This window comes from Malaclemys terrapin, chromosome 11 (assembly GCF_027887155.1).
Source record: "Malaclemys terrapin pileata isolate rMalTer1 chromosome 11, rMalTer1.hap1, whole genome shotgun sequence".
Taxonomy (NCBI): Eukaryota; Metazoa; Chordata; order Testudines; family Emydidae; genus Malaclemys; species Malaclemys terrapin.
Genome location: NC_071515.1, coordinates 14,889,245 through 14,915,312, shown reverse-complemented (window position 1 = coordinate 14,915,312; position 26,068 = coordinate 14,889,245). Strand labels below are relative to the sequence as shown.

Below are 26,068 nucleotides of genomic sequence, written 5' to 3'. Positions count from 1 at the left end.
TTCTGCTATGTTTGTGGTGAAGTGACTTTTGCAATCCAAAATCGCAGTATAACCACTATGGTTAAGAAAGCCTATCACCTTTATTTTGGCTGCAAAATTGGAGATCAGGACAAGAGGTGGGCCCCACACATATGCTGCAACACTTGTGCAACAAATCTTCACCAGTGGTTGAACAGGAAAAGGAAATCTATGCCTTTTGCAGTGCCAATGATTTGGAGAGAGCCAACAGATCATACCAGCAATTGTTACTTCTGCATGGTGCCTCCAGTTGGGAAAGGTGTGTCAAAGAAGAAAAAGTGGACTGTGCATCATCCAAACATTCCATCAGCTATACGCCCAGTACCCCACGGAGAAGGACTGCCGGTTCCTGATGCACCAGAATCATTCTCACTTGAGTCAGATGAGGAAGAGGAAGAGGATGAAACTTCTGGTCCTGAACCATCAATGTCACAGGACCCACATTTTCTCCCATCCTCCTCCTCTGAACCACACCTCAGAACACAAGGTGAACTGAATGACCTTGTCAGGGATTTGGAACTACCCAAGAGTAAGGCAGAGTTGTTGGGCTCCAGACTACAGCAGTGGAATCTCCTGGCAGCTGACGTTAGGGTTTCCATGTTCCGTGACCGTCAAAAGGATCTTGTCCCATTCTTCTTCATGGAAGGTGATCTTGTAGCCTGCAACAACATCGATGGTGTGATGGCAGCCCTCAACATCGTTCACGATCCAGATGAGTGCAGACTGTTCATTGATTCATTGAAGACGAGTCTTAAAGCTGTTTTACTGCATAATGGCAATGTTTTGCCACCAATTCCAGTTGGTCATGCAGTCCATATGAAGGAAACCTATGACAACATGAAACAACTTTTGAGGTGCATAAATGATGACCAACATCAGTGGCAGCTTTGTGGCGATTTGAAGGTTGTTGCTCTCTTGCTTGGTCTGCAGACTGGATACACAAAGTACTGCTGTTTTCTCTGCGAATGGGATAGTCGTGCAAGAGATTCCCACTACATCAAGAAAGATTGGCCACTCTGACAGTCATTGGAGCCTGGGAGGAAAAGTATTCAGCATCCACCACTTGTTGAATCAAGGAAGATTTTGTTACCACCCTTACACATCAAGCTGGGTCTGATGAAGAACTTTGTCAAGGCCATTGACAAAACACAAGCAGCATTCAAGTACCTCCTTGGAAAATTTCCAAGGTTAAGTGAAGCTAAGATAAAGGAAGGTGTCTTTGTTGGTCCTCAGATTCGTGAACTTCTTTGAGATGATTCATTTGACCATGCACTGCGTGGCAAGGAAAAGACGGCATGGAAAGCCTTCCAGTTAGTGGCAATACATTTTCTCAGAAACAACAAGGCAGACAACTACAGGTTGTTGGTGGAAAACCTCCTCAAGGCATACAAAAGCCTTGGTTGCAACATGTCACAAAAGATACATTTTTTGCACTCTCATCTAGATTTTTTTCTACCAAACTGTGGAGCAGTGAGCAACGAGCACGGCGAGCGATTTCACCAGGACATTGCAACAATGGAGAGATGCTCCATTTAATGAATACAAGAGACAAGCCAAGAAGCGCCAAGTAGACACTGAATAGGACTAAACTATTCGACATTGGTGAGGCCTCATTTGGAATACTGTGTCCAGTTTTGGGCCCCACACTACAAAAAGGATGTGGAAAAATTGGAAAGAGTCCAGCGGAGGGCAACAAAAATGATTAGGGGTCTGGAGCACATGACTTATGAGGAGAGGCTGAGGGAACTGGGATTGTTTAGTCTCCAGAAGAGAAGAATGAGGGGGGATTTGATAGCAGCCTTCAACTATCTGAAGGGGGGTTCCAAAGAGGATGGAGCTCGGCTGTTCTCAGTGGTGGCAGATGACAGAACAAGGAGCAATGGTCTCAAGTTGCAGTGGGGGAGGTCCAGGTTGGATATCAGGAAAAACTATTTCACCAGGAGGGTGGTGAAACACTGGAATGCGTTACCTACGGAAGTGGTGGAGTCTCCTTCCTTGGAGGTTTTTAAGGCCAGGCTTGACAAAGCCCTGGCTGGGATGATTTAGTTGGGAATTGGTCCTGCTTTGAGCAGGGGGTTGGACTAGATGACCTCTTGAGGTCCCTTCCAACTCTGATATTCTATGATTCTATGTACATAATAGTTTTTTGCCTTTTGTTTCATAATACATTTTATTTATATAACCCTTTTGCTGATTTTTAAAGTGTTACATAAACAGGACAGGTGAAATATTATCATGTAAAGCAACCATAAACACATGAAAAGACCTAGGTTTACAATTTATGATGAAAACTCTACTATCCACACAATATACATAGACATAAAATGTAAAAACTTAAATATCTTAGAAACAGTAGCCAATCAGTTGTTTTAATTGTCATATTTGAATTCAGCACATCAAAATACATAATAAATAGCACATTTTATCTCTGAAGCAGACGACTTCTCAAAATTGTAGACCAGTGTTATCGCTGTGATTCAGCAAGGCACTTAAGTTTTTCCAAATTTCAAAAAATTCTGAGTTCCAAGGCTGGTGGAAAAATGGGGGAAGGAGAGGGCATTCACAATAATTCCCTGCTGCCCCCCCTTTTGGGGGGCTGAAGTTCAAAATTCTCACAAACACTTTTGATGGGGGGGGGGGAAATCAACATTCATACTGTTCATCAGCTCCATTAAAAATCATTTTTGCCCAGAAAACATTGCATCCCCTAAATTTATTTTGGAGGTTAGAGGGATAGTTTCAAGCAGCTCCTTTTAGCTGAGGAGTCAAGCGAGAGCAGGATCCGGTTCGCAAACTCAGTTGGGTTGGGAATGTATGTTGGGAGGTACCTTCCTGTCTAGTCCTACCAGTGAATACAGGATATGCCAGTAAGCTTCCTTCCCTCACTGCCAAAGGATTGAGCTATGCTTTTGTGTAGGAACTCTTAAGAAAACTCTAAACAAATCAGTTATGCTAAGAATTTTAACCTCCACCATGAATTTCCTGGTTGTTGGTTCAATATAGACATACATAATAAGATGTTGTTATGACAAGAGTCAACAGATGGCATCGTTACATACTAGGAAAGAATATGGACGATTGTGTGAAGATTGGGAAGATGTGCTGCTGTTAGTTTTGTTATGCACGAGGCTGTGTAGCAGGTGCTATGCTATCTGCAGAAGTGTTCGCTCTCTGCCTTGATCTGTAATTGGAGTCAATTTCTGAGGCAGAGTGCCCCTGAAGCAGGCTGAGATTCCTGAAAGAAGGGATGATCCTGCATGCTGTTTGTAACTACCTCTGTTCCAGGACTCATGTATGTGTGACCAGAACAAATTTCACATAGAACATACTTCCATCCCATTCATAATGTGTCATAATGTGTCCTGGTGGACATCATTAGGGGAGGCAGGTCACGTTCAGTACCACTCCCACAGCCTGTAAGCACACAGGATAGAGTCTACACTGTAGCAAAACACCTGTGCCCTTGCAGGATTCCAGAGCCTGGGCTCAAGCCCAAACCCAAACATCTACACTGCAATTCTGCAGCCCAGCAGCCCGAGCCCTACAAGGTTGACTCAGATGACACTAGGGTGACGAGATAGCAAGTATGAAAAATCACGACAGAGTGTGGGGGGTAATAAGCACCTATATAAGAAAAAAACCCAAATATCAGGATTATCCCTATAAAATTGGGGCATCTGGTCACCCTAGCTGACACAGGCCTGCTGCAGGTGTTTTATTGCAATGTAGACATACCCACGGAGACATGGTTGCACATCAGCTACAAGACAGCAGGTTTCTCAACCTTGTGCCTTTTGAGAGCATGGGAGTCCACAACTCCCTTATTTGGGCTATGCATTCTTTCCCAGGATTTGGCCCTTATCACACTACTTGCCTGGCAAAAAATAAATAAAGGCAATGTTGAAGCAATTCAATTCTTGTTGTGCCTCATTTAGCACGGCTTCCTTGTTAAACTTCGCCTTGCAGATGTGCGGATTTTGGCAGTTCTTCTGCTGCACTGATGCTAGCTCTTCACACTTGTACTTCTTGAGTGACATTCAAAATTCATACACCACAAGTACAAAAGTCAATATGGACACTATGCTCCAAAGATAATCTGTTTAGAAGTTCTGCTTTGGTGTTCAGACTAGGGTTGCCAACTTTCTACTTGGACAAAACTGAACGCCCTTGCCACGCCCCCTGCCCTGCCCCTCTTCTGAGGCCCTGCCCCTTCTCCACAGCCCCGCCCCCAGTCACTCCATACCCTCCTCCCCATCGCTCACTCTCTCCACCCTCACTCACTCGCTCATTTTCACTGGGCTGGCTCAGGAGGTTGGGGTGAGGGTGAGGGCTCTGCCTGGGGGTGCGGGCTCCAGGGTGGGGCCAGAAATGAGGGGTTCAGGGTGCAGGCTCCAGGCTGAGGCAGTGGGTTGGGATGCAGGAGGGGGTGAAGGCTCTGGCTGGGGATGAGGGATTTGGGGTGCAGGAGGGGGCTCTGGGATGGAGGGTGGAGCCAAGGGGGTTGGTTGGAGTATGGGAGGGGTCTCTGGCCTGAGGCAGGCAGTTGGGGTGTGGGAGGGGGTAGGGCTCTGAGCTGGGGCCATAAATGAGGGGTTCAGGCCATGGCAGGGGGCCCCGGGCTGGGGCAGGGGGTTGGGGTGCAGGGGGATGAGGGTTCTGGCTAGAAGTGCATGCTCTGGTGTGGGGCTGGGACTGAGGAAGTTGGGGTGCAGAAGGGTTCTCTGGGCTGGGATCAAGGCATTCGGAAGGCAGGAGGGAGATGAGGGCTGGGGCAGGGGCAGGGAGTTGGAGTGTGTGTGGGGGGGTGAGGGCTCCGGCTGGGGGTGTGAGCTTTGGGGTTGGGGTGGGGCTGGGGATGAGAGGTTTGGGGTGTAGGATAATGCCCCAGGCTGGGATCGAGGGGTTCAGAGGGCAGGGGGTTGGGGCACAGGAGGGAGTGAGGAGTGCAGGCTCCAGGTGGCACTTACCTCAGGCGGCTGCCGGAAGCAGCGGCACATCCCCCTTCTGGCTCCTACGCAGAGGTTCAGCCAAGCAGCTCTGCGCACTGCCCTGTCCCCAGGTGCTGCCCCCGCAGCTCCCATTGGCCAAGAACCACAGCCAATGGGAGCTACAGAGCTGGCACTTGGCCTGGTGGCAGTGCGCAGAGCCCCCTGGCTGTCCCTACATGTAGGAGCTGGAGGGGGGATGTGCTGCTGCTTCCAGGAGCTTCACGGAGCCTGCCTTAGCCCTGCTGTGCCGCTGACCGGACTTTTAATGACCCAGTCAGCAGTGTGGACTGGAGTCGCCAGGGTCCCTTTTCAACCAGGCATTCCAGTTCAAAACCAGACACCTGGCAATCCTAGTTCAAAGCATTGAATGTTGGGGGAGGGGAGCTAATACCAACAAAAATCAGTTGTGTTAATTTATATTTTTTAAAAGGCCTACTTTTCATTCTTCAAGACAAATATCAATCTAGATTAGATTGTAAGATCTCGGTGGCATCTTTCTGTTGTGTTAGTACAGCACCTAGAACAATGTGGTCCTAGTCCTTGACTACAGAGCCCTTAAGTGCTACAGTAATAGTACTAATAAATATAAACATCAAAGCAAGTACTTCCAATCTATTGAAAGACTCAAACCTTTTAGCAGTCATTGCACATGGTGTTCCAAACAGTATGTGTGGGTGGGGGTTGTTTTTACAGTTTTAGGGAACACACAATACTTCTGAAAGGAGCCAGTTTTACAGTATTTGTTAGTGAATTCCTTTATTACACACTCAGTTGGTGTGGTATGTTTGGGTAGCAGTTGTGCCATTTACCCCTTTCTGCCTCATCAGTGTGCTTCAGCTGTTCTGGAGAGATCACCTCAGGGCGCACTGGCAATTCTGGACCATGTCGGCTGAAACCGCCAGCCAGGAGGCCAAGCAGTGCCAGTTTGGATGCAGTTCTCACCAGCCTGCTCAGAATCTGAGCCAACTCCAACTGAAATCGCTAAAAAAGATTTCCCTTAATTTCAATGAGGATTCCTAGTTTTTAAGGTCAGAAGGGACCATGTCGTATGAACTTCTGTATAATTCAAACCAAGACTAGGCAGAGCTCGAACCTCTCACCGCTCGCACACAAAACTGACACTTTCCATAACTCCACCACCCAGCTGCACAAAAATCTAGGCTATTATAGTATCAGGACATAAGAACTGGATCTTTCCCTCCGCTAAATTTTGCTGTGCTATCTTCTTACTGTTCAGCTCTCTCTGTGGTCCCCATAATATAGAAAACACTTTAAGGAATGATCTGAACCAGGTGTTGACATTCTAAATTCACTGCTTTCCGTTCAACATTAATCTGGTTCTCCACAGCTGCACACTGTTTCGTACCCCTGTTCTCCTTTATGGGCGGGCTCCCTGACTGGACTACATCTCCCATGGTGCAATGCGGTCAGGGGACTCCCATAAAGCACCATGCCAGTTCTACCACAGGGGTAACCCCACTGGGGTGAAAGGGAATATGAGATGCCCTGGCTATAACTGCTATGAAGCATTTCAGTAGCTGAGGCAGACGTAGATTACTATCAAAGTGACCCCAAACTAATTATTTTCTTGATTGAAAAACCTTCCCCACCCCCTGAAAATTTGGATTTTGCTGAAACTGTTTCCCAGCCAAAAAATAATTTTGATGGAAAATCCCTGGCCAGCTCTATGCCACAGTTACTTCCCAACCATGAGGCATAATCTTCTTCATCAGTATCTGACGGGAGAAGAAACAGATTGATGTTACCCACAGTGGTTTTCATTCTGAAGTAAACACAACCTGGCAGCCCAATAACATGCATTCAGGAGAAGTTTCCTCCCTATATCCAGCTGACATTTTAAAAAAAAGTATAGATTGTAATGAAAAGATCGGAAAACCCTCCCTCGTTGAGGGAGGAGGGATGATGTTCACACAACCATGACAACAGATGCTTGGGTGGTGGAAAGCAGATGGGAAGACTCCTCTGAGGAGACAAGAGTCAGAGGTGGCTGCTTCTCTGACTTGGCTTGTTAGGTTTTTGTTGTTTATTTTATTTATTTATTTTTAAGGAGAAAGAGTGCATGTTTCTAGTAGAAAAAAGAAGCAAACCTATTATAACGTGGAAAGTTTAACTCTTTACAAGCTAGATTTAAATGTTTGTCAAGGCAAAGGATATGAGTCTGATATATTAGCAGGAGACAAATATTCACCCCCATTAATATTCACTCTGTGAAACCTCGGTGTTCTCTGAACCATGAGTCCCAAATAATTGGTGTTTCCCTTCCACATAAAAGCCAGCAGATGGGAAAACTCATAGTGTATAATGCACATTTACTCGTCAAAGTAGCAATGTGTAGAGGGCAAGGCATAGAAAATATATGTAGATCAGATCTGCAGGGAAGAGAAAAACAGCTCCACTTTTTTCCCTATCTTCTATTATTCCCTGAAAGTGTTCAGGAAAAAAAAAAGTATATTTATTTTACTCTCATTCAGTGGATTATGCCTTATACTCTCTGATTCTGCAGGTAAAGCACCTTCCTCAGGGTTCATATCAGGTACATTAATCCACATACCAATTTCCCATTGTCCTCTACTTCTCTCTACACACAATCTTTTTTAAAATGTAATATCACAAGCGTGTTTTTCAATGACAATAAATCAGATTTTGAGATTAAAAGGAAACGATAAACTCAAATGTCCTAAAATTAGATTTTGTAAAAACAATCTTTTACCAAACTAATAGACATCTGATTTCCATGATTTGTGCTTTAAATTCCAATGGTGACTGTTTTTAAAAGCAGTAAATGCACTCTGCATTGTTACCCACCCAGACAGGGCAGAACTGAGCATGTGAAAGTGAAACTGGCTATAAACAAGCGAAATAAACGTTATTGAGTTTCATTGGCCAAGATGAGAAGAATGCATAAAGGAAACAAACAGGTTGAAATAGTGAAAATAAAGTGGGATTTCTAACACACAGTTTACATAATCGAACCAGAGAACAAAATGTGCCACCTCAGAGAATCCCAATCCACCCCTGCTCCTTCCTCTTGCCCTCTGAGAGGAATAAATTATAACAACCATTGTCATGACACAGTTTAGTCCCAGCTGAACTCCTGGCTAAGTACGCTGGCCAGCATACAAAGAATATTGTTCTCTTTATTAAGCCACAGAGCGCTTGCATTTACCAGGTCAGTTCGTTTTATTTAAACATTACTTGACACAAGAGCAGCCAGAGCCTACGGTTCACCGCAGTCCTTCTGTCCAGAGCCCCACATTCCAAAATGGAGGATGACCTTTGGTTCCTTGCTACCACACCCCCGCCTATACAGAACAATCGTCACTGCTCCACTTGTTGGGTGTGCAAAGTCAGGATATACCCACTTCCCACCTCTCTCTGGACATTGGCTCACCGCAGGGAGCATCAGGTTCCTGTTTTTCCCAGGACTGGAGGGACTGATCAGGGCAGTAAGAAGAACCTTCCTGATGACAATGTAAGCTCCTATCAGTGGGTATTCACCCTCAACACACAGAGCCACCAGCTATGCTCTCTTGCTCAATAAGCAGTAGGGGCTACAATAGGCAACCCCTACGTCACGTTGGGAAGCACTTGTATTGCTCACTAATGTTACAATGCTAAGGTAAGGGCTGCACAGTCTAGCTGTCTCAAATGAATGCAAAACGTTTGGCTCATGTTACATGGATAAATAGATATTTCAAGGACCAAATCACACGTCTGCTATTTATTCGGTCTGGGTCGATATCTTTTGCAGAAAAGATTTGGTTTTCTAGCCTTTGCTGCAGTCAGTAAGTAAACAAGCAAATGGAAGGATGAAACAAAAACCACTCAAAAATTGTAATTATTGTAAACTCTAGATATTTTTGTGCTCTCTGTCTCTCTCTCTCTCTTTTCCTCCCCTCTTCCCCTTTATATTACATAAAAGTTAGCAGCTAGCAATCAACTTTTTGTTCTCTGTTTTCACAGCGCCTACTACAATGGAGTTCTGGTACGTGACTAGGGCACTCAGGTGCTACAATAATAAAATAATAATAATAATCATAAACTGTCTTCTCAGCTGGCAAATATGGTGAATGGCAAGACAGCATTGGAGGCTGAAGACATGCGAATCCAACAAATGCAAGGTAACCTATACAATATTTCCATCCTGCTCAATTATGATTAAGGCCCTGATTCACCTAGGCTCTTCAAGCATGTAAATGCATCCCTATTCAGCAAGCATTTAAGCTCTGTTGAACCTGCATGCTGCCAAATACCTACAAGGCCCCAATGACTCTTCTAATTGGCTAAATATTACTGATGTAGATGAAAAGCACGGAGCACGCTGAAAGAAACCTAAGTGGCTACTTATAGATGTTGCAGGGAAGATGATAAAGGAAGGCTTTTTACACAGACTATTGAATAGAGCCAACTTGCAGCTATTATCAGCCTCAGCCAGATTCAAACCAGTGATCTAGAGGTGGAAAGCTCTATATCATATTCTCAATCCCCTAAAACATCTTTTCACCAGACTATTTTGATTCCAGGTGAGAGAAAGAAGTATTAGAAGCAGAACTTTACTGTCTCTCTGCCACCCTTGTATTTACTCCTTAGCTGTAATTAAGGTTTCGGGATTTCTGTGTTTATTTTTCTTGAAATTCATTTTTCATTTTATGCAGTTCTTCAAGGTGTGCATTTCTTTTTTACCAGCTTAAAAAAAAAATCAAATTCAATTCCAAAAATCTTTAGTGCAAATTTACCTCCTCCCTGTGACAATTTTCAGTTTGGAAAATGCTCTCTGTTGTTCAACAGAGGAAAAAATTATAAACTGCAACCTACATTTTTCAGCACCTTCCATCTCTAGATCATCATCAAACAGATTTTATTATGGAAGTGCTGAGAGATGCTGATCAGAATCGGTGTCATTTGAATTATAACTGTGGGTGAAATCCTGGCCCTACTGAATTCAGTGGTAGCTTTGCCTACCGAGATGTATTCTTTAACTTCTCAGCAACACACTCTGGGATGTAATCTGACAGACAAGCTGAACAACCTAAAGAAATGGAATTTCTAAAATCAGTTATTTTCAATGCTTATTTTCAAGATGCCACACTGTGAAAACAACTTCAGGGGAATTCTATCAGTTAAAATCTGAAACCAGAAACTCTAACTGTAATGCTAGCTGAGCACAAGTAGTTTGGAAAAAGGAAAGTCAGAGTAAATTCTGTCAATGAGAAACAAGAGAGGAGGTTGTTACTTCAGATCTTTAATTGTTCTTTTGTTCTGACACTTAAAGGAAACGTAGTGAAATGGAGCAAAATAAGAGAAACTTTTGTCTTTGATTCAGAACAACAGATCAATGAACAATTAGGACAACTGATGTTTCACATAAACACAGTGGATTTTTTTTTTTTTTTTTTTAACATCCATAGAAAAAAGGCCAGACTTGTGGTAAAGGCACTTAGGCGAATTGTGTTCTGCTCCTGGCTCTGTCACACGGACTCTGTTTGACCTGGGGCAAGTTACTTAATTTCTGGCCCTGATTCAGTAAAGCATGTAGGCCCATATTATTAAAGGTATTTAGGTGCCTAACTCTCAGTGATTTAAATGAGAGCTCTGCACCTAAATACCTTAAAAACTGGCCCTTAAGCCTTTGCTTAAAATTAAGCATGTGCTTTATTGAATCCAGGCATCTGTTCCCCATCTGTAAACAGGGATAACAGCAGCATTGTGTGAGGGTAAATGAATTCATGTTTGTGAGATGCTGAGCTAGGATGATGATGTAGAGGAAATTTTAGCTTAACAGACATATGTTGTACAAAATAAGCAAGCCCTGAAACAACTTTGATCTGCTGGAGGGAAAAAGATAGCCAGAAATACAAGGACAGGATTTGAAACAACATTCCAGGATAATTCAGCGATGAAACACTTTTTACTTTAATTCGTAAACATAAAATATGTAAATAAATGGTATAATGGCTATAAGAACATAAGAACGACCATATTGGGTCAGACCAGTGGTCCATCTAGCCCAGGAATCCTGTCTTCAGACAATTGTCAATGTAGGAGCTTCAGAGGGAATGAACAGAACAGGGCAGTTACTGAGTGATCCATTCTCTGTCATTCGCTCCCAGCTTCTGGCAAGTAGAGTCTTAGGACACCCAGAGCATGGGATTGTGTCCGTTACCATCTTGGCTAATAGCCATTGATGGACCTATTCTCCATAACTCAGTGTAGTCTCATAAGAAGGATCCCTGAAGAGGGAAAGGGAAGGGGTGGGGTGGGAGGGAGGGATGTAAAGTGGATAATGCAGCGCAGTGTTTTTAACCTTCATGACCCACTTGTCTGTTGTAATCTACCACCAGGCCTGTTGGAAAAAGGAAAGGCAGTCTTTAGAAGTGGGAAGGTGGGCAAAAGGTTGCAGCTTGCAAACTAGAGGTGAGAAGGAGTCGAGTCCTCAACCAACCTGTCAAAATTGTTGTTTCGATGGTGACTGGGTACTCACCGAAAGAGAGGGAGGAGCCCTCTTCCTCTGTCATTTTTGTCTCTTTCTAGAGGATTCAGTGGCTCTGTGAAATCCAGAGAGCTGCCAAATCTTCTATTGGTCAAAGGAGCATATATACCCAGAGACCTCAGTGTGGCTCTGGCATCCTTCAGCATATGCAGAGGCTCATCCATACTTCTCAAGAAGTTCTTCTGACCATCAAATTGGAGGTCTTCAACAGTATTCTGAACCTCTCTCAGGACAGCTAAAACCACAACATCCCACACGTGATAACCACTGTGATGGTGGATCTAGTGGCAGTGTTTGCAGCATCTAAGGACTCTTGGAGACAGGTTCTGGCTAAGAATTGACCCTGCTTAATGATGGCCTGGAAGGTCTCTGTATGCTCCCGTGGAAGATCTTCAATAAAGGTTGCAAACTTGATGTAATTCCTGAAGTCATACTTTGCCACAAACACCTGATAGTTTGCAATCCAAAATGGAGGGTCTCGTATGAGCATGCCTTTTGGCCCAAAAGGTATAACCTCTTCTGTTTCTTATCATAAGGGGTAGACCTGGAGTAATGCTGTTTACCCCATCGTTTATGGCATCCAACCCTCCCCCCCCCCCAGAAATTAGGTCAGGGTGAGACAACAAAAATTCTGAGTCATTGGGAAGAACATAATATTTCTTCTCTTCCCATTTACAAGTTGGCGGGATGGCAGCTGGAGTTTGCCACAAAGTTTTGATGGATCCTGGGGTGCTTCATTAATGGGTATCACAACCCAGGTGGGTGTTGCCAACTGCAGGATGTCTACGAGCTTGTGTTGTGAGTCTTTAATCTCCTTAAGAGGTATCTGGAGGATGTCAGCCACCCTCTTCCCAAGGTCCTGGAATTGGCAAAAGTCATCAGCCATTGATGGTCGTGGAGACATGATTGCATCGTCCAAAGATGAGAATAAAATGGATATTTGTGGGGTGGCCTCTTTGTCCACCCTAGTCTCCTGTTCTCCAAAGGACTCCTTGTGTTGGGAGTCTAATGGAGGAGACTGTGAAACCCTAGTCTTCTGGTGCAAATTGCTGCCGATACACCACGCCAGGATCCCAGTATGGCCATTGTCAAGGGGCCCATATGGGAGAGGGGGTGGTTGCCACCATCCCTGATGTGGACAAGGATCCTTGTCAAAGCATGGGTTCCTGGAATGATGCGGAGGGGAATCCCATACTGATAGAGAGAAGACTGATTTAATGTCTCTCCTTCATCCTCTCCTAAATGTCTTCCAGTGGATGGACCATAGTAAAAAAGGGCAGAGAATCATGTGATACTGGGAAGCAATGGTAATCCGGATACTGGGGCATCACTACCGAGAATCATTCGGTACCCATAAGCTGTGTGGACTCCAGCTTGTCTAACACTAACAAGTCCCTGGAGTAGCGGAATTCCTGCAGTACCAAGTAGGTCGATACTGATGCAGCAGTTGAGATGAATGGTACTGTTGATCTGGGGCACACAAAAGTGGTATCTGAGTAACCAGTTTCCAGTTTTCTTCTAAGTATAGGGGAAATTATGGTAGGTGAGACACAGCTGTGTGGTAACTGTTGGCAAATATTCTTTTTTTTTTTTTAAATGATGCTTTATCTATTCCATACATTATATAACCTGTATGATAATTGATAAACAAACTCAGTTTTTCAAAAAAGCTTAAGAGAGATTCAACGGCATTTGGGTACCTAATTCCCTTAAATGCCTTTGAAAGTCCATCCATAATACATAACGTATGCTGACTTTGTGCATGGGAGAAAAGACTCCATTTAGAGACAGTGTCTAAACCTACCCCTCTCTCTCACACACATGAAAATGTATCTCAAAACAAGTCCTATGTTGTCTTTTCCCAAGCTGAATATTCTTTTATTACTTCAATGTTCATGAAATTGTGAACTTAAGCCCTTCTGAGCATCAGTGGTTTCTCAGATATACAGTACAAGCTTCAATGGAAACTCCCTCAAGTTTGAACATTGCGATGGATTTCAAGACACAGATCATGAAAAATCATTTTTCTGTGGCCGGATCCAGAAGCAAATGGTGCATCATCAGAGCAGCTGCCTGTCAGCCACAGAAAACAAATAGTCCAACATACTGAAGTTGCATCTTTAATGCAGATTTGTTTAGAAAAATGGCACCTTTGCTACACTTCTAAAAACTTGCTTTGATCCGCCGGCGTGCGCAGCCTTGCCCCCCCAGAGCACTGCTTTACTGTGTTATATCAGAATTGGTGTTATATCAGGTCACATTATATCGGGGTAAAGGTGTCTAACATTCAAAACAGCAGTTAGAAATTCTAAAGCAAACGTTTTCTTATACTCATATGATCTTCTTTATAAATCGAAATTCAAAATACTAACAACTTCAGCAACAGACTGATTGGCTTGAATGTAATTATGAACTTTTTGCTGGAATTTAAAGTAGCAGTTAATTAATCTATCACTTAGTAAAGTCTCAGGAGATGTATATGTATACATATATAAACATACACAGAACTGCATAGTTTATGGAAAGTTTCTTTGTGGTTCTTCTTGATCCATGATTTTGTTTTTCATATAGTAGATTTGGACTTTTGTTGACACTTCTGTATTGTGGACTTTTTTGGTAAAGTCAGTAGATACAGGGTAATTTTTTTTGCCAAACAGAAAAATCATGATCTGTACTCTTAAATAAATAATTAGATCCTAACGGTCAATTCTCAGATTATATAATTTGGGAGTTAAACACTCAGGCAATTGCCAACATGGAATCCAAGATGTGGTGTAACAATGTCAAACTGGCAGGGGGCAGCTCTATAAAGGATGTTTGACTGGTGGTTGTGATGCTGGCAGACCAGGTGCCAGCTCTTGCCAACTCTGTAGGCATCACCTAAGCAGTGACAAATTCATAGCTGGAAACCAGACCAGCTCATCTATATATTAGTATTGTTCAAGATAGGTGTTAGACTTGTAAAAATGTGTTTAGACTCTATAAAATGCTTGTAAGTTGCTGCATGCATTACTCTCACTTGTAATGTCTGTATCCCATGCTATAAGGTATTAAGAAAGTTTTGCTTTATATTGGTAAAAATGTCTGCTCTGAACTTGTGAACGTAGGCAGGAAGAGTGGCCAATAAGGAGGACTAACAAAATTAAATGGCTCATTGTAGGACAAAAACGTTGTCAATTGCCCCATCCACACATGAAGAAGTAATGTGCAGAAACACTTGACCCATCAGTTTGAACTCTGGGGGGAAAGCATATAAAGATGCTCACAAGAAGGAATGGATCTCTCTTTGCAGTTTGGCCTCTTACAAGGGCTGCAGCTAAAAAATCCTCAGGGTCAACCTGGGTTAGCCCTAAAAGACATTCAGTGCTGCCAGATTATTACAACTCTGTCATCTTTCAGCAGACTCATTCAGGGGTGCTGGAATACCCTTTTATAGTGGGAATACCGAGAGCAATTGAATCAACTGTAAACCCTGTATATGATGGAAACTACATCAAGCCGGGGGTGTAGAAACACTCCTCCACACCCACAGTTCCAGCACCTATGAACTCATTTGTGCTTATATGTTGCCTGCTTTAACCTGTAAATAATTCTTTCATTTCTTTTTCCAATTAATAAATCGTTAGTTTACTACAGGATTGGCTATGAGCGTTTTCTGTGGTGCAAGCGCAAGGTATAAATTGATCTGGGGCAGATGACTGGGCTCTTGGGACTGGGAGCAATCTGAAGATTTTGTGATTTTGTAAGTGAGTGTGAGTGTGAGAGAGAGAGAGAAAGTTACCATTTCTCACTAAGTCTAGCTTGCCTGGGTTCTGTTACAGTGATCCAGAAATCCACATTTGTTACCAGGTTGGTGAAATCTAATTATAGAACACACAACTAGTTTGGGGTGTCTGCCTGGCTTTTTGACAGTCTGCCCTGAGGCTGACACTCACGGTCATGAACCACTCTAGACAGCGTGACAATGGTGACCAATAATCATATTTGGAAATATCTGAATTGATTTGTTCAAAATTGACCGAAAATAGCAATGTGTATGGAGGTCAAAGTATAGCATTTGCTGCAAGTCTTGCAAATAGATTTTTAAAGACAAATGCAAGTGGTTTTTACCATTTATTAACTCTGGATTTGAGATCTTACATTTTTCTTAGGGTCTTAAGGTTAATGAGTAGAGAAACACCAACTTAAGCAATACATTTGTGATTGTTTTACAAAAAGAGAAATTACTACACTAGTGCTAGGAGCTGAGTTGGGTTAGATTGACATCTGAGAGCCTCTTCCAAAGAATTCTTCCCCATTGCAATACCATGCAGCTGCCACGTAAGCGCCCCCTCATGGCCAGAGGCTGCTTTACAGCGCCCTGCCTCTCTTCCCCCCACTCCTTCAGGGCACTCTAAGAACTCACTGTTTGAAAGTAGTTCAACCAATCCCCACAAGACATATTATTTATGAAGTCACTGGATATAGCTGGCCCTACAGGCCCCAGTCTTAGGTCAGTTTCTCTCTCCCCCAGTAATCCAAAATTAACAGAAATAGAACACAAACTTACACCAGCTTCACCCCAGTTTCGGCTGGATGCACCTCTCTCCGCTCTGAGGATCTGTCTGCTTCCCGGGACCCCCCCGTCTGGAGTTTGTCCCTTCTCACTGGTCTCTCTGTCTGGAGAACTTTCCTCATTCTCTCCTGCTTCTTGCACTTTCCCCCTGCTGACACAGAGTCCTGCAGGAGACTACTTGCTCCATGCAATGCATCTGCAGACCTAGCTGTAGTTTCTGGACTTCCCCCCTTCACTGCAACTTCCTGCAATTTTTATCCTGGTATCACAAGATTCATCCTAGATGTGGCCCGTCAGGTCCGGCTTAGCCCCAAACTCCCCAACCCATGGGGCAAGCCACTCTGTTATACCCAATTATACACTTTCTCCCCTAGAATCCATGCCTAGGAAATATCTAACTTGTAGGCCCATATGGAAATTCCATGAAGGCCTATTAAATTTAATTCTGAGCTCTTCAAATTCAGAAGTGCCATGGCCTGTATAAACTCTCCAGTGTGTATCAGCTCCATCTTTAAAGCTAGCATCTTCCTGTCCTTCAAGAAACCTGTAGCACTTATATCTAGAAAGCCAGGGAGAATTTTGACATTATACCTCGATATCTGATTGCCCTTTAACATATTTTCAGAGTGATTCCCCATGAGAGTTTGTTGTATGATCTCCTGAGGGAGCAAAGTGTCTTACCATCAGGCTGGAAAGAATAAAATGAAAGCAATACACTGCTTCAGTGCTTTGCCGTGTAGTGCTGCTGTACTGAGTTTCTGCAAAATGTGACTACCGCTAGACACATCACATTACAGCTGCCCAGTTACAGAATTTCCAGTTGGTGAGATTAACACCTCCTTTTTTGCTTACTGTCTTTGGGAACCTCAAAATGTTTCTTGATCTCAGTCCATACGGAAAAAAAATTGCTGTATATTCCACTTAGTACTTCTTTATACCAAATATGTAGAAATACTGGATCACGTACTTTAACATCAATGTATTCCATGAACAGATTTTTAAAGTATGAAAAACAGATAAGATGGGAGCCTGCATTTTGCTTAATGTCTGCATCCAAGGAATGTGTGTCTAAATTAGAGGCAGCACAAGTAGCAATGCCCAGATTTTTTTTTTAAAATAAAATTTCAGCAAAAATGGTTCCATTGTTTCCAAGAACGAGGTTATGGAAAAATACGTTTTGCCAACGATAAAACAATTATTACAATTGTCTCATTTTGAATTTTTCAAGCACTATGAAATTTGCTTATTGTATTTAATATTAAATAAAATTAACCGTGGCAAAATTTGAATCATGTCATTTGAACCTTTAAATTGGCTGTTAGTCATTCGTCAAGGAAGACTGATGTGTCCTTGAATAGGAGACATGATTTGGCCAGGTCCCATCCTGCACCAGAGGGCCTCGGATTCTGAGAAGAGCTCCTCTGATGCCACTGAGAGCCACTGGCATAGAATCACCAGTGGACCCCGTCGCAGTGAAGGACAGGCATAGAGGATTGACACACCTCCTTCCTATCCCCCATGTGCCCAGTTCCATCCCAGATGCATCTCATCCACTGGGAGTGGGGGGCGGTGGGCAAAGACACAGGGCCTCCACTGGGTATACTTTCATCCAGCACAGAGTTCCCCTCCAACAAGGAAAGTTTCTGTTCAGACTCTGCAGCGAGGTTGTGGTCCTTTTGTGCCACCGTGACTGGCCTTGACAATCTGGCATGTAGTCAGGAGGACTATTTGGGATTATAAGAGGAGAAAAGGAGACTGAATGTTCAAGAGTCCATCTGCATGAAAAGGTTATAAATGGCATTTCCTAGACCAGCCCCCTCCCCCTTTAATTAGTTCATACTCCAGACAATAGAGAGCCGACTACTCTAAATCAGGATCGTCAAAGGTTAGATTGTCATGAAATTATTAAAGGAGATGCTCCCCATTAATTAACATATACTCATTGAAGCTAAGCACACACTACATAACTAATAAGAAAAATGAATTATTTAAATACCGTTCATTTAACAAATAGTATTGCCATTTTAATTACACACCGGCTTTAATTTAACATTAAAAATGCCTTAAGACTTTCGCAAAGTTAAGTTTTTCTGCTGAAGTCTTATGAATTTCAGAGCTGCTTCGATTTTTTTTTTAAGTATATAAAGGTTTGCATTCCTTCAGTGACAATCTTCAGGGACACCAGATATCTAAAACCCTGATCTTTCACTAGCATTCTTGTTGGATTGCATGCAGCACTCTACTTCTGAGAGAGGGAAGAAAAATCCTGGATAAAATAGCACCTTTTTCCTAGTTGAGCAAAAGACCTCTCATTCTCATAGCAGTCTGTCCTTAAAGTTATGTTAGCAGATAATTTCAGGGTAAGGGTGAGAGCCATCTCCTTGCAGTCATTCTTGGCTCCAAAGGGCTTTATCTGTTTTGAACTTCTCTCCTTTACCTGTAGGATCCAGTCATCTTGGGATCCATTCAGAAAACAAACAAAAGAAATTAGGTTGAGGTTTTCTACTCCTACAGAAAGACCTAGAAAATGAATATTAGGTGACCAGCTTCTATATCAATATCTTTAGTTTGTCTTCTACAATAGGTTACTGTTTTCCAGATGTGACAGATAGGTGTACCTTGATAAACAAGCTGTTCCAGATATTTGCTTCAATTATTTTAATTCGGAAGTCCATCTAGTCCTAGCTGACCTACGACACAATGTAAGCCCTATGGGGCATGGACCCTTATTTTATTCTGTGTCTGTATAGCACCTAACACAATATAGATTCCTGGTTCATGAATGGGGCTACTAGGCATTACCACAATACAAATAATAGTAACAACAATACATCCTGCAGGCTTAGGAAAACACTATGTTAATGTAAATTAGTATATGTTGGTTGGTCTGGATTGCTAGGTACACAAAGGAATCTTGAGTAGGTATAGAGATTATCTGGTGCCCACAATATTAGAAAGATGTTGACAAACTGGACAGGGTTCAAAGAATAACCATGAGAACGAAGAAAGGATTAGAAAACATGCCTTATAGTGCTTGAATCAAGGAGCTCAATCTATGTAGCTTAACAAAGAGAAGATTAAGAGGTGACTTGATTCCAGCCTATATTTAGGGAACAAATATTTAATAATGGGCTCTTCAATCTAGCAAAGAAAGATATAACATGGCACAATGGCTGGAAATTGAAGCTAGACAAATTCAGACTGGAAATAAGGTGTAAATTTTTAACGGTAAGAGTAATTAACCAGTGGAACAATTTACTAAGGGCCTTGATGGATTCCCTCTCACTGACAATTTTTACATTAAGATTGGATGTTTCTTCTAAACGTTATGGTCTAGGGATTGTTTTGGGGAAATTCTACGGCTTTTATTATACAGGAGGTCAGACTAGATGATCACAATGGTCCCTTCTGACCTTGGAATCCATGAAGACTAATGTACTGTCTGATGCTCTGTGCGCTCTGGTCCCATCTGTCAGAACAGGCATGGTGCTGCACATTGACAGCAACACAATATCCACAATGAATGTCTCAGACCAAAGGATTTTGTGGCCAACCTGTGTTGAATGCAATGGTTGTATGTCCATCAAAGGGCAGACAGCAAGTTGAAAACAAACAAAAGGAAGTACCACTTCACACAATGCACAATCAACCTGTGGAATTCGTCACGAGAGGATGTTGTGAAGGCCAAAAGTATAGCTGGGTTCAAAAACAGAATTAGATAAGTTCTTGGAGGATTGGTCCATCAATAGCTATTAGCCAAGATGGTCAGGGACACAACCCCACAGCCTGGGAGTCCTTAAACCTCTGACTGCCAGAAGCTGGGACACTATGACAGACGAGGGATCACTTGAAATTGCCCTGTTCTGTTCATTGCCTCTGAAGCGTCTGACTGTCCACTGTCAGAAGACAGGTTACTGGGTTGATGAACCATTGGTCTGCCCCAGTGTGGCCACTTTTATGTTGAAGACACACTTTGAGTCACTGCTTTCCTGTATACATTATTGCAGATTTCACCCACTACTTGAGGGGTTCCCCCCCCCCCCATTATCACAGGGCCCTAGAGTACGGCTGTTGAGAAACTTTCTAAATCAGAACTGGGGATGCATTCGATAATGACAGTTTTTGGGGACATGGAAGATCGAAAAGGATTTATTGACAATGAGGAATCCTATTCTAATTACCAAAGCTTAGTACGAATCTGATGAACAAATTAATTCAGCTAAAACGTCAGCCTCGACCTCCCTTTACAACAGTAAGTATTAGGAAGACTAGCTAGGTTTAGGCTGTGGAATGTCCCTTGCATGGTTTGACATCTGAAAAGTTTACAATCCTAAAGTACGTACTAAAAGCCCAGTGATTCCCCCACCTACTAGTCTCCCCATTTGAAGTAGTGGGCTGTAGTCCACGAAAGCTTATACTCTAATACATGTGTTAGTCTCTAAGGTGCCACAAGTACTCCTGTTCCATTTGAAGTAGGGTCTCTCAGAGTATGCTGCACTCAAATGCTTTGGAACCCATTTGAATTGTTAGGTGCAGGCTGCAGGAGACTTCATTCATGTTCAGGTCTCACTGTTAGGTGCAACAGCATATTTACCATAATTTTCCTAATAGGCTTTCCTGGTTGGTTGACCTGTCTGCTGAATAGTTTTGCTTCCCACATTGCCAGTGTCCGTTATGGTGCTTTCTTATCCTTGTTTAACCCTGAGGTGCATGAATATTTGATACTGAATTAAAGCATTACAAACCAAGAGATGGATTCCGTCCTGGAGGCACAGTCAACTCCCATGAAATGTTATTACTATTGCATGTGTGCAGTTAAGGTGCCTGGCACTGCAAGAAGCTTGGGCGGTCAGATTTTCGCTGCCCCTGTAAAGCTGCACAAAAGAGAATGAAGCTGTCCCTCACCCACACTGGGGTAATCAAAATTTCAGTGCTTGTGCACTTTGAGCCCAAGGTCAATGGGAGCAATAGGCCAGCAAGAAGGGGTACACCCCTCAAAGGAGCTACGGCATGGCAACATGCCCTACCCATTCTCTTTAAGACACCAACTGATGGAAGTAGTGAGAGTACCTTCTAAGACATGGTGTAAATACTGCTTCAGAGCATGCTCTTGGAAGCCTTCCACTTGTTTTAGCATTCTGATCCCCCTGTCCCTCTCCCACCCCCATATTCATGCAGCTCTGGCTTTAAAGATACTTATGTAGCCCTACAAATCACGATGTGAAGCCGACTGAAATCAACAGTCTTTACTTTAACTTCAGTGGGCCTTGGATCAAGACCATATAAAAACTTTGATTTGATATTGCAAAGCTCTTACGTTATTGTACACACTATGATGTCTTCTGCAAAGCTTGCAATTTGTCATATTGACCACCTCTTTCCATTTTAAAAGCCTATACCACTGCCTTAACAAAATTAAGATGGATGAATTACTGAAAAAATTCTAGGCTTGGACTTTCTATTTTCAAATTAATCATACTTTTTAATGGACAACATAGTTATAGGGTCGTTCGCTCTCATATAATACCATTATGAAAAAAGTTCCCCATTAAGCAGGCATTGTTTTGTTTGAGGTAGCACAGGCCTACAAGAAAAATTCACCTTCCAGTATTTCCAGCCCAAGTTGAAACAGCTCGTACTAGTAACCTCTACTGAAACTCTGGCCTCATAAGACAGGTTTTCAAACTCAAAGAGTTTCAGGCAGTCATCCAAACCAGACCAAACCCAACCTTCTGCAATTATCCCTTTGCTAGTTCAATATTGTTACATTGTGACCTCAATCTCAAAGAACCTCTGTTTGGAGAGCCCACCCCAGAGCGTGGGTTGTAGCGGAGGGCTGGAAAGACAGTTTGCACTTAAGGCACTAGCCTGGACTCAGGAGGGGTGTGTCAAGTTATCAGATCAGCCAAGACTCCCCATGTGACCTCGGGCAGGTCACAATCTTTCTTTGTCTCAGTTCCCCAGCTGTCAAATGGGGATTGAAATATTTACTTTCTCCCATGCTTTCTCTGTCTTGTAAGCTGTTCACGGCAGAAACTGGGCTGTCTCATACCATGGGGATGCACGGTTCCTAGCATAATGGTGCTTCAAAGATGCTACAGAAATACAAATAATAAATGATAATAAAAGCTACCCACATGAGGATGGGTCCATCCAAGATGCGCCTGCACTTTGGGAGTCAATCCTCAGAGCAAAGGGGGAAGAAGGTAGGTGCTTCATTTGAGAATTCCTACAACTTATCCATTGTAAGAGGAGCTACCATGATGTCTATACAAATGGAAGATGGGTCCCTCAATTTTCCAGTACAAAAAAATGCAAAACACTTACAATTCACCAACATTTCCCACGATGTTCCCACTTTCTTTTCCCAACAATTTATTTTGGACTCTCATGGATTTTCAGGAGGAAAATTAACCTTTCTTATATGCACCTGACAACTATCAGCAGGTATTCCCTATTAAAAAAGTATAATTACAGCCTTTGCTCTCATGTGACGTCACCTTTTCAAAATAATATAAAAGCCGATTTAAGCAGTTATTGCAGTTATCTAACCCAAATGACTGGATTCTCAGCAATCATATAGGTAACAATGAACAAAAGGCAAAGAAAGCTTGCTGTCTCCACGCCAGTCAGGCATTCTCTACAGACATCAATCTAAACAATGAAATCGGCTGTACAGATTTCACTCTGGCAATCTTTACCATTTTCCCCTTCAGTTTTAAGAATATTTTATTTAAGATTCAAGTGAGATATGAAGATCCTGGAGATAATGAAGACTATTACAGTTCATCTCCTTTATCCCATTTCACGGTCACTTGTGTCAAACATTCAGGCAAACTATGTTTTCCTTTTCAGTTGAAGTGAAAGTTAACTCCTGGGAAGGCTACAAATTAACATAATACGTCCTTTGCATTGGCTGTTCTAGAGGAGATTTATAACTAAAGCTGAATCAATTAAAATAGATAAATCTCTAATAAAGTATAACTCTAAACCAGAATTTCATCATTCATTCCCTGAGGAGTTTGGGGAAAGATACCTGAGGCCAAATTTACCTAATTGTTCCACAATAAATCCCTGTGTTTAATCACAGACTGCTTCAAAGGAACTCCCGATAGTTTTAATTAATTAGCTTCATGCAAAGTTCTTTCATGAAACTGAAAATATTTCACATCTCTTATCTTAGCTGGCAAGCCGTCACTTTTTACACTGCAGGATATCTTGAAACAGAACCTAGTCAGCATATATGGGTGTGTGGGGAGGGGTTGGGACAGATAAATTTGCCTGCCTTCCTTATTTTTCACTGCAGGTACTTCCTTTCTAGGAATATTAATCTAGAATTATTTATATCTATACTGACAACATATAAAAGGTATATTTTGACATTAGCAATTATGTGATACTTCTGGTAGAAATGAAGCATTTAAGCATTTATTTTACTTTAATGGAAATAAACAGATTTAGTTCTGACTATGGTGATATTGCTGAACTGCAATTTAAGTTCAGGGGTCTGCCTTTAGATATCACCTACAGTGCGCTAGGACCTGCATGCACCTTTGCTGTAAGCAGCTGTATACCAGAAACATGTTCCTCTTCATAAATGCAGACTAGCATTCTCACCCACTATGGGTGGATAAAGAATCATAGTCAACAAGGACCAAATGGCTTCAATGTGAGTTTTGCCTGAGTACGGCCTTCAGAATTCAGGCTCTGATCCAGCAAAGCACTTAAACATGTGCCTAACCAGCCAGTGACTTCAAAGACTATTCACATGCTTAAAGTTAACCACGTGATTAAGTGTTTCCTACACTGGGGCTTCAGGCCCTGACTCAAAGACCAGCACTTTAAGACTTGCTTAAAGTTAAGTATGCTCTTAAAGTCCATCCCTATCAGAAAAACACTTAAGAAAACAATTGCTTTGCTGAATGAGGATGAAATTCACTGATGATACCAAGCTGTGAGGCATCATCAAGGACAGAGGAGGATTGGAACAGTACACAGGAAGATCTGGAGAACCTTGAAGCCTGGAGTGACAGAAATGGATGAAATTTAATAGCACAAAGTGCAAGGTCTTGCACTTAGGGTTTAATAAAAAGAATTTCTGCAACAAGCTTGGGTCTTATCAGTGGGAAGTGACAGAGGAGAGAGACTTGGGTGTGTGGGTTGATCACGGGATGACTATGAGCCAGCAATGTGATGCAGCTGTGAAAAAGGCAAATGTGATCCCAGGATGTATCAGGTAGAGGTAGAGAAGTATGAATGCCATTGTACCAGGCACTGGTAAGACCTCATTTGGAATACTGGGTACAGTTCCGGTCAACCATGTTCAAGAAAGATGAACTCAAAATGGAACAGGGGCAGAGAAGAGCAACTAGGATGATCAGGGGAATGGAGGGCCTATCTTACAAGAGGAGACTGGAAGAGGTTGGCCTGTTTAGTCTAGCAAAAAAGGCTGAGAGGAGATAGGACTGCTCTCTATAAATATATTAGGGTGGGAAATACGAGGGAGGGCAAAGACCTATTTAAGCTAAAGGATAGTGTTGGCACAAGAACAAAACTCGGGCTGGAATTAGAAAGAAGGTTTCTAACTGGGACAAGCTTCTGGAACAACCTCCCAATAAGAGTTTTGGGGGGAAACAACTTAGGTTTAAAGAGAGCTGGATACAATTTATGAGTCTAATGGTATGACAGGGTTGCTGGGGAAGGTAGGGGCTGACTGCTGATTTATGTTTTATGTTCCTAAAAGCTCAGGCTTAAGGGTTTCAGCCAGCCACCTTTAGGACTCGGGAAGGGATTCTCCTCTCCCCCATATTTATTCTGGGAGGGTATGTGTTGTTGTTTTTTTTAAATCTCCTTCCTCTGATACCATCAGGGATGTTCAAAAGTGTAGATGGGGTATTGGAAAAGGGAGGGCCAGGCTCTGAGGTGGCATTCTCTTTCTTTCATATACTGGGCTGGCTGGTCCTTGCTCACATGCTCGGGGTCTAACTGACTGCCATATGTGGTGTCAAGAAGGAATTTCCCCCCAGGTCTGATAGGCAGTGACCTTGGTGGAGGGGGTGTCTCCCTCCCTCAGCTGCCTGGGGCGTGGATCTGGGAATATCTCACAATCATTTCTCTGCCACTGTGGGGGCTTCGGGGACTGGTTCACCTTGGTCCTTCCTCTTCTCTCCTCTTGGCCATAGTAGTTTAATCTCCTGAGGGCTGTAATACTTTGGTCCAAGTTTGGTTGTTGGATTTAGTGTGCAGGTGCTGGGTGGTGTTTGCGGCCTGTAATATGAGGGAACTTTGGGGGGTGGGGGAAAGAGAGATCAGACTTGGTGTTCTATGACTATGAAAATCTTAGGTGTTAAGGTGATTTGGACCTAGAATTTAAGAGTTATTTATTAAAAATAGTTACTATGAATTTCAACACCTAAACATAGATAGACTTAAGTTATTTTTTAAGATCACCTACCATACTGGTATATACGCAAAAAAAATAATTTTCCAAATGGTTTCCTTTCCATAGCTGAGGGAGGGAGACACACACACCCCTCCCCCACCAAGGTCACTGCCTATCAGACCTGGGGGGAAATTCCTTCTTGACACTACATATGGCAGTCAGTTAGACCCTGAGCATGTGAGCAAGGACCAGCCAGCCCAGTATGGTTCCAAATGGTTTCCTTTCCTTTCCTTTGTTTTTTTTTTTTTTTTTTAAGATGAAGATGGGGAATTAGTCAGCCCTGGAGACTAAAATCCTTTATTCAAAGGCCAGGTACAACATTGGCATTGGCAATGCAAGCTTCCCTCACCCTCCCCAACCCTCCGGCGCCTCCCACACATGCTTCAGCCCTACCTGGATGGGACACATCTAGGAGAGAGATGGTCATTCAGTCTTCACTCCAATTTTTCTTACTTCCATTATACTACAGGCTAAAGTACCTGTAATGAAGTGCTTTGAACTCCATTCTCACACAAACCCTCTGGGTCTGGCTAGCATTTTACTGGCCAATGTCA

The 26,068-nt window shown here is 42.8% G+C and overlaps 1 protein-coding gene across 1 annotated transcript in view; it reads right to left on the bottom strand.

Annotated features, from left to right (window-relative positions):
* Nucleotides 1-26,068, bottom strand: part of ERBB4 (erb-b2 receptor tyrosine kinase 4) — a 978,527-nt gene that overhangs the window by 429,255 nt on the left and 523,204 nt on the right. The gene's annotated exons all lie outside the window — the stretch shown is intronic.